The sequence below is a fragment of the Hippopotamus amphibius genome, chromosome 11 (genome assembly GCF_030028045.1).
Source record: "Hippopotamus amphibius kiboko isolate mHipAmp2 chromosome 11, mHipAmp2.hap2, whole genome shotgun sequence".
In the NCBI taxonomy this organism is placed as follows: domain Eukaryota; kingdom Metazoa; phylum Chordata; class Mammalia; order Artiodactyla; family Hippopotamidae; genus Hippopotamus; species Hippopotamus amphibius.
In genome coordinates this window covers 90,549,563-90,562,735 of record NC_080196.1, presented here as the reverse complement: position 1 = coordinate 90,562,735, position 13,173 = coordinate 90,549,563, and the positions used below count along the sequence as shown (strand labels likewise).

Below are 13,173 nucleotides of genomic sequence, written 5' to 3'. Positions count from 1 at the left end.
TTTTTGTTTGCTGTCCCTTGTTTTTTTCCCCACAGTTAAGTAAAACATCTGTATGTGCATGTATGCAACTGCCTTATTCTTTTAAATGACTGCAGAGTATCCATAGATTATATGAAGTCAGTTTTTTATTGGTGGACATTTAGATTGTTTCCGGTCTCTTGTTATAACAGATAATGCTGCATACATGATTTCTCTTACATGTAAATAAATCTCTAGTATAAATTCCTCAAAGTAGAATTGCTGGGTCAAAATGTATGTGCATTTGTAATTTTGGTAGATATTGCCAGACTGCATCATGGAGTTGTACCAATTTATACCCCTACCAGCAGTGTATGAGAAGGTCTGCTTCCCCACCTCTTTGTCAGTTCAATGCAGTTTTAGGGTCTTGGGCTTTTGCCAATTGGGTAGGTGGAAATCAATATCTCATTTTTAACTCCTTATTATAAAAACTGACAGACATTTAATTATGTAGAGTGACTATTGAATTTCCATTACTCAGTATCTAGATTTTAAACATTTTTATTTATTTATTTTTATAAATTTACTTATTTACTTTATTGGCTGTGTTGGGTCTTCGTTGCTGCACACGGGCTTTCTCTAGTTGCGGTGAGCAGGGGCTACTCTTCATTGTGGTGTGCGGGCTCCTCATCGTGGTGGCTTCTCTTGTTGTGAAGCATGAGCTCTAGGTGCATGGGCTTCAGTAGTTGCCACACATGTGCTCAGTTGTGGCACATGGGCTTAGTTGCTCTGCGGCATGTGGTATCTTCCTGAGGCAGGGATCGAACCCATGTCTCCTGCACTGGCAGGCAGATTCTTAACCACTGCGCCACCTAGGAAGGTCCTATTTATTTATTTTTAACAGCTTTGTTATGATAGACTGAGTAACGGCCCCCTGAAGATATCTGTGTCCTAATCCCTGGAATCTTTGAGTATGATATGTTGTAGCATGTAACACTATTTCATTCCTTTTTATTTCTGAGTGAGATACCTTTGTATGAATATACCATCTTTTGTTTATTCATCAGTTAATAGCCATTTGGATTATTTCCATATTTACTTCATCCATTTTTTGGAGTATTTTAAAGTAAATTAAAATACAGACATTTTCTTTTATAACTGTAATACCATTATCGAACCTTACAATATTAACAGTAATTCCTCTTGCTCAGTCCATTTTTAAATTTCCCTAGTTGTTTTGTACTTCGTTTGTTACAATTAGGGAATAAATAAGGCATATACATTGCCTTTGGTAGTTACATTTCTTTTTTATTTTTCTTTTTTTGGTTAATAATTTTGGTTCAATTATATATACTTAAAAAAATTAATTTATCTTTGGCTGCGTTGGGTCTTTGTTGCTGTGCACAGGTTTTCTCTGGTTGTGGCGAGTGGGGGCTACTCTTGGTTGTGGTATGTGGGCTGCTCGTGGTGGCTTTCTCTTGTGGAGCATGGGCTCTAGGTGCACGGGCTTCAGTATTTGTGGCACGTGGGTTCAGTAGTTGTGGTGCATGGACTTAGTTGCTCCACTGCATGTGGAATCTTCTTGGACCAGGGCTCAAACCCATGTACCCTGCATTGGCAGGAGGATTCTTAACCACTGCACCACCAGGGAAGCCCCTAGTTATATTTCTTAAATGTCTTTAATCTCGAATAGAGGTATGTACTCCCCAACGCCTGCTACTGTTTTTTGCCCTGTGCTGTTACTTTTTTTTTCTTTTAACAAACTAGGTCAGTTTTTCTGTAGAATGTTCCATCTTCTTGATCTACATGATTGCTTCCCTCATATTTTGTATTTTTATTTACTGTATTTTCTATAAATTGGACGTCTGATTTAAAGGGTTGATAAAATTTGGGTTAAACATTTTTGGCAAGAGTATTTCATAAGTGATGCTAGGTACCCTATATTGTATTTCATTAGGATACAGACAATGTGTAGTTTTATATTAGTTATCATTGCTAAGGTTGATCAGAGGTTTGTGTTTGCCTTAGCATCTATTAATGCTTTTGGTTTGAATCACTTATTTCATAAGAGATTACAAAATGGTAATATTTCTAATTTGGTCATTTCTTATACATTTATTAACTGGAATTCTCCTGTAAAGGAGTGCTTTAATGAATTAGGTTATATAAAACATAGTTTTTACTACATTATTAATAACAGTAAACAATTCTTTTCCTCTGCTGATTTTCAGTAACAAAAATGGTATAATAGCAAAAAATAAGTCTGTATTTCTCCTCTCCCCTGACCCCAGGGTTGGAAGGGGTATTTCTCTGTCTTTTGAGTATGAATTAAAAAAATATTTAAATATTGATATATATCTAAATGAAATATATGTGTATGTGTGTTGTGGTCCTTTAACAATCAAGGTTATGTTTATTTTTATATGTTTAAGGATTAAGGATTATTGCTATTACCTGTTTATGAATTGTTTATATATTTTGACCATACATTTTAATTTCTGACTTTTGGATATAGTTGGATTGGACCTTACAAGATTGGCTTAGTTTGCAGTTTTTGTGTTAATGTGGATTAGTTGTGTATGATTGGAAGTGGCTACCTATTACTACTTCTGAGATCCTTGGAAAATTAAAGTTGGTTGTGGCTTGGTGGGAGATGTCAAACTGGAGATGAGCATAGCATCAGCAAGTTTTGAAAGCATTTCCTTAATTCTTAAGGAATTGTCATTGAGTATTGCTGCTCACGTAGTAATAAGACTTAGAGAAAAAAGGGCATATAAGGAGAACATTGTTTATTATCCAAAGTAAATTTTCTTTTCATTTATGTAAATTGTAGTACAATCTATATATGCTCTTCCAAAAGACATTAAAGAAGACTTAACTAAATGGTGATGTATACCATGTTCAAGGATTAAGAAGACTATTGTAAAAGTGTCAGTTCTTCTCAAATTGACCTGTAGGTTGAAGGCAATTCCAATGAAAATTCCAACAGCTTTTTTGAGGGGTGAGTGAGGAGATGTTGATGAGCTCATTCTAAAATGTGAGTGGGAAAGAAAAAAACTGATAGTAGATGAAGTACTCTGAAGAAGGGAAGGAAGAAGATTGTGTGTGTGTGTATGTACTTGATTTATGCAAAGCTGGCACTTCAAAGCATTGGGAAAAGGATGAACTTCTTAAGAAATAGTGATGGGAATAATTTGTTAGCCATTTTTGCCTATTTTTTACTTTCTAAGTTTTCCATACTTGGGCTGGTGCCTTGCAGTTTGAATTAGGATTTTATAATTTGTTTTGCTAATTACTGCTTTTTCTCAAAGATCCTTTGCTGCTCTCATGTGTTTATTCTTTTTGATGTCATTTCTTTTTCTTAATTCATCCTAGTTTATAAAGTATAAAGGAATCTTAGAAAGTGTAAAAAGCTGTAAAGTGAGTAAACTGCACATTGTGTGTGTGGGGGGGTGGGGTGGCTGTTCCAGATGTTCAGAAAAGCTTTGTTTGTGGTGGTGCATATGCTTTTGGCACTTTTGTCACTTTGTTTGAGGCCCCTTCCCCTCTGTGCTGGTATTTGATGTGTGACCTGTAGAACCTTAACATTGAGCAGGCCTTGAGGTAGAAGATGCCAGCCACCTCACTGACAGTCAGGGATGGGATTACCTAGTTTATGAATTATTCAAGACTGAGATGAATATCTGTAGGGAAGACTCTGAATCCAGACATTTCTGAGATTGCTCACTCCTGGAATTCCTTGGATCCCATATGTGCTATCTTCAAGTATAGCCAAAAATTGATATCTGCCAGGTTTTTTTAGAAGTACTAAGTCCTTTAGGACTAATCTAATCCTTCCTTACTATAAACTGTTTTTGGCACCAAAGTAGCCAGATTTTGTGTAGTTTCCAGGCATAGTTGAAAAATCTTTAGATTCTTCAATAGTTTTTAACTTTTCACCTTATTAAAATTCCTTGTGAAGCAAAGGTCTGAAATAAAATCAAGATTAATTCAAGAGTAAAGTTTAAGTAACATACTGTTTAAAATATTTAAAAATTACTTATATAAGTACTAAACATAGCAGCAAAACCAAAAAACAAAACAGTGCTAAAGACAATGGTGGTAAAATCATCTCTATCCACAATAAGTTGTTAAGGGATACATGAAACAAAAATGTGTAAAATGTGATGTCAAAACACTAAGCTCTCTCTCTCTCTCTAGTTATATATAAACCTCATAAGCCACAAATCAAAAATATATAATAAATATCCACAAAAAAAAGAGAAAGGAATCCAAATGTAACACTAAAGATAGAAGAAAGGAACAAAAACTACAAAAACAACCAGAAAATGATTAACAAACAAACTTATGGCAATAAGTACATACCTATCAATAATTACTTTAAGTGTAAATAGACTAACTGGTCCAATCAAAAGACATAGAGTGACTGAATGGATACATAAGCATGACCCATCTATATGCTGCCTACAAGAGACTCACTTCAGATCTAAAGACACAGAATGAAAGTGAGAGGATGGAAAAGTTATCCTGTGCAAATGGAAACAAAAAGAAAGCAGGTGCAGCAATATATATTATCTTGTCTTTGTCTTATATTAAAACAGACTGTAACAAGAGACAAGGACATTATATAATGATCAAAGGATCAATACAAGAAGATATAGGAATTGTAAATATGATATATACCTAATATAGGAACACCTACATATATAAAGCAATTAACAAATGTAAAGGGAAAAATTGACAGTAAAACAGTAATAGTAGGGGACTTTAACACCGCATTTACATCAGTGGACAGATCATCCAGACAGAAAACCAGTAAGGAAAAACTGGTCCAAATGACACATTAGACCAGATGATTGATTGATTTATATTCTCCTCAAAAGCATGAGAATACCCATTGAAGTGCACATGGAACATTCTCCAGGATAGATCACATGCTAGACTACAAAACAAGTCTCAGTAAATTTAAGAAAATTGAAATCATATCAAGCGTCTTTTCCAACCATGGCAATATGAGACTAGAGATCAGTTACAGGAAAAAAAACTGCAGAAAATACCAAATATGTGGAGACAAATGAAAGCAGAAACACAGTGATCCAAAATCACTGAGGTGGAGACTTCCCTGGTGGTCCAGTGGTTAAGAATCTGCCTTATAATGTAGGGGATGTGGGTTCCATCCCTGGTTGGGGAAGTAAGATCCCACATGCCATGGGGCAACTAAGCCTGTGCGCTCTAGAGCCCGTGTGCCACAACTTGAGAGCCTGTGTACCACAACTACTGAGCCCATGTTCTCTGGAGCCTGTGCACCACAACTGGATAGCCCTTGCACCAGAACTACTTGAGCCCATGCTCCTGGATCCCACGTACTGCAATGAAGAGCCCATGTGCCACAAGGAAAGATTCCGCACACCACAGCAATGATCCCATGTGCCTCAACTAAGACCTGATACAGCCTAAATAAATAAATAAATATTAAAAAAACCCCAAATCTGTGGGGTGTAGCAAAAGCAGTTCTAAGAGGGACGTTTATAGAGATACAAGCCTACCCCAGGAAACAAGGAAAATCTCAAACAATCTAACCTTATGCCTAAAGGAACTAAAAAGAAGCAAAATCCAAAATTAGTAGAAAGAAAGAAATAATAAAGATCAGAACAGAAATAAATGAAATAGAGACTAGAAAAACAACAGAAAAGATCAATGAAACTAAGAGCTAATCTTTGAAAAGATAAAATTGATAAACCTTTAGCTAGACTCATCAAGAGAAAAGAGAAGGCCCGTATAAATTAGAAATGAAAGGGTGGTTACAACTGACAGCACAGAAACATAAAGGATCATAAGAGATTACTGTGAACAATTATATGCCAATAAAATGGGCAACCCAGAAAAAATGGATTAATTCTTAGGATGAACAGTCTTCCAGGACTGAATCAGGAATAAATAGAAAATACGAATAGACCAGTTACCAGTAATGAAGTTGTATCAGTAATCAAAAAACTCCCAACAGACAAAAGTCCGGGAGCAGATGGCTTCACAGGTGAATTCTGCCAAACATTTAAGGAAGAAATAGTACCTATCCTTCTCAAGCTATTCCAAAAATTTGCAGAGGAAGGAACACTTTTGAACTCATTCTTTGAGACCAGTGTCATCTGGATACCAAAACCAAATACCACAAAAAAAAAAAAAAAAAAATTACAGGCCAATATCACTGATGCAAAAATTCTCAACAAAATGTTAGCAAACTGATTTCAACAATAAGTTAAAAGGATCATACACCATGATCAGTTGAGGTTCATCCCAGGGATGCAAAGATGGTTCAGTATCTCCAAATCAATATGATATACCACATTAACATATTGAAGACTAAATCATATGATCATCTCAGTAGATGCAGAAAAATTGACAAAATTCAACATCCATTTATGATAAAAACTCTCAACAAAGTGTAGGCATAGAGGGAATATACCTCACCTTAATATATGACAAGGTCACATCTAACACACTCAATGGTGAAAGGTTGAAAGCATTTGCTATAGAATCAGGAATAAGAAAAGGATGCCCACCCTTGCCACTTTTATTCAACAGAGTGTTGAAAGTCCTAGCCAGAGCAGTCATACAAGAAAAAGAAATAAAAGGAATCCAGATTGGAAAGGAAGAAGTAAAACAGTCACTGTTTGTAGACAACATAATACTATGTATAGAAAATTCTGAAGGTACCACCAAAAAACTGTTAGAACTAATAAATGAGTTCAGTAAAGTTGCAGGTTACAAAATTAATATACAGAAGTATGTTTTGTTTCTCTACACCAACAATGAACTATCAAATAGAAATTAAGAAAATAATCCTATTTACAGTTGCATCAAAAAAATACTTGGGAATAAATCTAAACAAGGAGGGCTTCCCTGGTGGGGCAGTGGTTAAGAATTGGCCTGCCAATGCAGGGGACAGGGGTTCGATCCCTGGGCCGGGAAGATCCCACTTGCTGCAGAGCAGCTAAGCCCATGTGCTGCAGCTACTAAAGCCTGCGTGCCTAGAGCCCATGCTCTGCAATGAGAAGCCACTGCAATGAGAAACCCACACACTGCAGCGAAGAGTAGCCCCTGCTTGTCACAACTAGAGAAAGCCCATGTGCAGCAATGAAGACCCAATGTAGCCAAAAATAAATAAGTAATAAAATAAAATAAATCTTTAAAAATAATCTAAACAAGGAGATAAAAGACCTGTACTCAGAAAACTATAAAACATTTCTGAAAGAAATTGACGACAACACAAACAAATGGAAAGGTATATCCTGCTCATGGATTGGAAGAATTAATATTTTAAAACGACCACACTTCCAAAGGCAATCCACAGATTTAGTGCAGTCCGTATCAAAACACCAATGGTATTTTTCACATTACTAGAACAAATAATTCTAAAATTCGTATGGGAATACACAAGACCCTGAATAGCCAAAAAATCTTGAGAAAGAAGAACAAAGCTGGTGATAACACACTCTTTGATTTCAAACTATACTACAAAGCTACAGTAATCAAAATAGCATGGTACTGGGACAAAAACAGACACAGATCAGTGTAACAGAATTGAGAGCCTAGCAATAAACCCATACACTTATGATCAATTAGTCTATAGCAAAGGAGGCAAGAATATGCAGTGGAGAAAAGACAATCTCTTCAATTAGTGGTGCTGGGAAAACTGAACAGCTGCATGTACAAGAATGAAATTAGAATATTCTTTAACACCATATACAAAAATAAACTCAAAATGAATTAAAGACTTACTGTTAAGACCTGAAACCATAAAACTCCTAGAAGAAAACATGGGTAGTATATGCTCTTTGACATTGCTATTAGCAATATTTTTTGGATATGTCTCCTCAGGCAAGGGAAACAAAAGCACAAATAAACAAATGGGACTACATCAAACTTAAAAGCTTTTGCATAGCAATGGAAACTATTGAGAGAATGAAAAGGCAGTCTACTGAATGGGAGAAGATATTTGCAAATGATATATCAGATAAGGGGTTAATATCCAAAATGAGTAAAGAACTCATACAACTCAACATCAAAAAAAACCCAAACAACCAGATTAAAAAATGGATGGAAAACTTGAATACACATTTTTCCAAAGAAGACATACAGATAGCCATCAGACACATGCAAAGATACTCAATACCACTAACCATTAGGGAAATGCAAATTAAAACCACAATGAGCTACCACCTCACATCTGTCAGAATGGCTATCATCAGAAAGAAAACAAATATGTGTTGGTAAGGATGTGGAGAAAAGGAAATCCCCGTGCACTGTTGGAAGGAATGTGAATTGGTACAGTCACTATGGAAAACAGTATGGAGGTTCCTCAAAAGATTAAAAATAGAACTACCATACAATCCAGCTGTTTCCCTTCTGGATATTTTTCCAAAGAAAATGAAAACACTAACTAGAAGAGATATATGCACCCCTGTGTTCATTGCAGCACATTTACAGTAGCCAAGATATGTAAGAAACTGAAGTGTCTATCAATTGCTGAACATACCAAAATTCATATAGCCATTTACTTTACCATTTGGGTTGCTTCCAGTGTTTTCCTGTTACGTATATTGAATAATACAGCATAGCCTTATATATAGCCTATTACATATAATACAGCAATAGGCTTATGTATATGATAGAAGTGATTTCTGTCCTGTGAGTGAAGTATGGCCAAATGACTTCCATTAATTTTTCCAGTTTGTGTTGGCAGGGCATGAGAAACAAGTGTAACAGGTCAGGAACAGATTTTATGGAGCACTGAAAGTGCTTCCCAACATATTTCTTGTCTTTTTTTTTGTAAACTGATAAGTGATAAGGCTGTTCACTTGTGGTGGCCGGGAATCTCTGAGGATGTAGGCGTTCTGACCACGGAGGACTGAACGGGAAGATCAAAATCTGTCCACTTGTTGCCCATTTTTGGCATACTTGTTAGAAAGCTGAGGATTAGAATTGTGATTCCTTGTGGGTTCTTATTCAGTGGATTTGGTGAAAGCATTGTTTTAAGGAGTGTACTTTTGGGGAAGAGTGAGTGGTAGATTGGAAAGAGCAGGAAAGAGGAGAAGCTCAGACAGGGAAACCGGTTGGAAGGCAGCTGCAATGATATAACCACCATGTGATGAAGGTCTGAATTTCTGTGCCTATAAAGGAAATGGGAAGTCCTCAATCCACTCTTCATTAAAAACTCTTTTATTTTAAATTGATACTTGACTTGAGCATTAATACTTAATAACCTTAGAGTTCTAGATTTAAGAGCAGTACTGAGCCATGTAGTGTCAGCTTGTATGCTTAGCAAGAATGAGAATCATTTTGCCAAAAAGTGTGGTGATTTGAGGCAAATTGTAGACAGTGGAGACAGTGAAATATATGGTAGGGGCAGCACAGATTTTGGAGCCAAACTGACTTTGTCTTGCATCTCAGCTCTACTGCTTACTGGTTTTGTGAATTTAGGCAAACTACTTAATCTCACCGAGCCTGTTGACTCTTCTGTAAAATGGAAATAATAAAACCTACTGTGTATATAGATTTGTGGGGAGGATAAAACACCATAATGCATGTAAAGTGTTTCTTTCAAGGAATAAGTATTCATTCATTTAAAAAAGAGCAAGGTCTCTGTCTTGAGAGTTAGTCTAAAATATTTGAGGGTTGAAAATAAGTAGCAGAAATGTAATCAATTTTCTGATGACTGCTTTATCCTCTGATTGAAAATCCTATGACTTTTGAATTAATTGTTCTGCTATTTTAAAAATTAGGCCAAAAACCGACTATAGTAATATTTGTCTGTGCAGGCTCAATGCCCTTTTTATGAAGGCTACTTTTTAGAAACTATGGCATAATGAAAATTGTATTATGTATACTGAGCACTAGATGGTGCTCAAATAAGGCAAGAAGGCAGCTTTTGGCACAGTCACACAATCACTAAACTCATTTTTCTCAGTTCCAAAGTCCTGTGCGTTCATTTTTGGCACCTTTAAATACAGAAAAGCTCAAGGAAGGCAAAAAAGATAAAAGTAATACTAATCAGAAGTAACTTTTGTTAACTTTTTGGTGTATATCTTGTCAGTTCTCTCTTTCATTTAAGTGTTTATTACATCATATGCCACACATTGTTTGTTTAACTCACATATTCCTCATGTCATTGTTTTCATACAACATAATTTTAAATGGTTGTAGACTGTTCTGTCTTATAGATGTCCATAATTTATATTGTTGAACATTTTGGTTGTTTATTTTTCGATTGTATATATAAAACTATGATGAGCTTCCTTGTAGCCATGTCTTTGTGCGTATCCCTAACTGTATAACTGGAGTGAGTTCTTAGTAGTTGATTTGCTGGTAAAATAGTCCTTTTTTTTTTTTTTTTTTTTTTAAATCACACAGTCTTTTATTGTATAAAAGTTAGAAAATACAGAAACAAAAGGGAGTATAGTCATGTATTCTCATCACATAGAGATTACCACTGTCGATATTTTGGCATATGTTTTTCTATACTTTTTTTTTAATGCCCATACCTAAAGATAGACGCGTGTGTTTACGTCTGCCTCCCCCGTCCCATAAATATATGATTGTACTGTATTACTGTTATGTAACTTACAAAAATTAATGTATTTGGTATATTTCTTTTTTTGTAAATGTGAATATTTTAAGATGTATTTACCAAAAAATAGTTACTGAATGCCTCCCATTTGTTAGTTACTGTTTTTTAAGCACTGGAAGCCTTGTAGCGAACATGAGGGACAAGGTCCCTGCCCTCATGGAGCTTATATTTTAGTGGAGGAGATGGGCGATAAACAAGTAAAGAAATAAATATATAAAGTCATTTTTGAAAAATAAAGCAGAGCAAGGTCATGGAGAGTGATAGAATGGGAACAAATGCCAGTGGGAGATTTCTGTAGCTAGAGTGTCTCTGGGGAAGCAGCATTTAAAGCAGACGTTAGTGAAATCAGGGAGCCCTGTGTGTTCTGGGGAAAGAGTATTCCACCAGGTTAGAGGGAACAGCAAGTGTAAAGGGTTTGAATCAGGAATAAGTTCTTTTTTTTTTTTATAAATTTTATTTCATTTATTTATTTTTGGCTGTATTGGGTCTTTGTTGCTGTGTGCAGGATTTCTCTAGTTGCGGTGAGCGGGGGCTGCTCTTCGTTGCGATGTGAAGGCTTCTTATTGCAGTGGCTTCTCTTGTTGTGGAGCACAGGCTAGGTGCGTGGGCTTCAGAAGTTGTGGCACGTGGGCTCAGTAGTTGTGTCTCATGGGCTCTAGAGCACAGGCTCAGTAGTAGTGGCACACGGGCTTAGTTGCTCTGTGGCATGTGGGATCTCCTGGACCAGGGATCAAACCCATGTCCTCTGCATTGGCAGGTGGATTCTTAACCACTGTGCCACCAGGGAAGTCCCAGGAATAAGTTTTGCATGTTAGAGAAATAGCAAAATGGCCAGTGTGGCAGAACAGTGAGCAAGGGAACAAATTACATAGGGACTTTTGACCATGGTAAAGATTTTTTTGTGATGTGTGGTATTCCAGAGATGAACATACTTTAATGTTAGTATTTCAGAATTTAGTCTAGTCTGCTGTAGTTTACTTACTCTCCTATAATGCGGAAAGATTGTAGTCACATGGTTGGTTTTATTGTGGTGTAATTTACATAACAAAATTTAGCATTTTAGCCATTTTTAAGTGTATAGTTCAGTGGCATTAAGTACATTCCCATTGTTTTACAGTCATCACCACTCTCATTTAGAGAACTTTTTCATTATCTCAAACCAAAACTCTGTACCCATGAAACAGTAACTCCCTATTCTCCCCACTTCCTAGCCCATGGTAATCTCTACTTTCAGTCTCTATGAATTTGCCTGTTCCAGGTACCTCATAGAAATGGAATTGTTTCATATTTATCCTTTAGTGTCTGGCCTATTTCACTTAGCATAGTATTTTCAAAGTTCATCCATGTTGTAGCACATAAGAATTTCCTCCCTTTTTAGGCTGAATAATATCCATTGTAATTTTTTCCACATCACATGTTTTGTTTGTTTTGTTTTGTTTTTTTAATTCTCACATAATGTTTTTAAACTTCAGTGTGTTGTACTTTTTTTTTAAAATAACTCACGTGTTTTTTTTTAAACATTTACATATTTATTTTGGCTGCATCAGGTCTTATTTGTGGCACGCAGAATCTTTAGTTGCGGCATGTGGGGTCTGGTTCCCTGACTAGGGATCAAACCCAGGCCCTCTGCGTTGGGAATGTGGAGTCTTAGCCACTGGACCACCAGGGAAGTCCCAGTTTGTTGCACTTTTTATAAATTCTTTTATTTTTATTTTATTATTGTTTCTTAAATTAAAAACAAATGTTTTTTGGCCACGCCACATACACGTGGGATCTTAGTTCCTTGACCAGGGATCGAACCTATGCCCCCCTGCATTGGAAGCGTGGAGTCTTAACCACTGGACTGCCAGGGAAGTCCCCATTATAAATTCTTTTAAATAAATACACATCATTTCTCTTCAGCATTGTTAGGTTTCAGTTACCATTCTGATTTTTTATTCAGGGATCCTCCTTGCATTGTAAAGAATATATTCATTCTGCTAAGAGGCTTGGCTAATGTAAACATCAGTGTTTATTTAGTAGTTATTTATTGAGTACTTACTGTGTGCCAGGTGCTGGGCTCATTGCCTTAGGTGCATTTCCTCATTTAGTTCTCACATCAAGTCTGTGAGGTCAGTACTATTATCATTCCTGTAATGAGAAAACAGGCTTGGGGAGGTTGTCCAAGGTCACATGGCTAGTAGCTGGCATGCACCAGATTCAAACCAGGTTTATGTAGCTCCAGAGATGAATTCTGTTGGTCATCATGCTACAGTCTCCATTTGGAAGCATAGACTGATCACTGACTGAGCTTCAAATAATGGCTAAGGAGATGCGGCATTAAATTACATACGCTAATCTTTGAGAAAAGAATCACTAGATTCACATTTTCAAGCACTTTCAAAGTGATCATAATAACACCTACTTTATGTTTGAGTGCTGTTATTAACAACGTAAATGTAAATAAATGTTGTTTACAATTAATATAGGCAAGTTGGTGGATAATCCGTCCCATGTTTTAACTTTGTCTTGTATCTTCTCTGTTTAAGGGGAGCTGCCAGAATAATCCATTCTCAGAGTTTCTTGATCTGTTTCCTCAGTTGAGAAAC

At 36.2% G+C, this 13,173-nt stretch overlaps 1 protein-coding gene across 1 annotated transcript in view; it reads left to right on the top strand.

Moving 5' to 3' along the window:
* Positions 1 to 13,173, top strand: part of DYM (dymeclin) — a 367,767-nt gene that overhangs the window by 23,969 nt on the left and 330,625 nt on the right. The gene's annotated exons all lie outside the window — the stretch shown is intronic.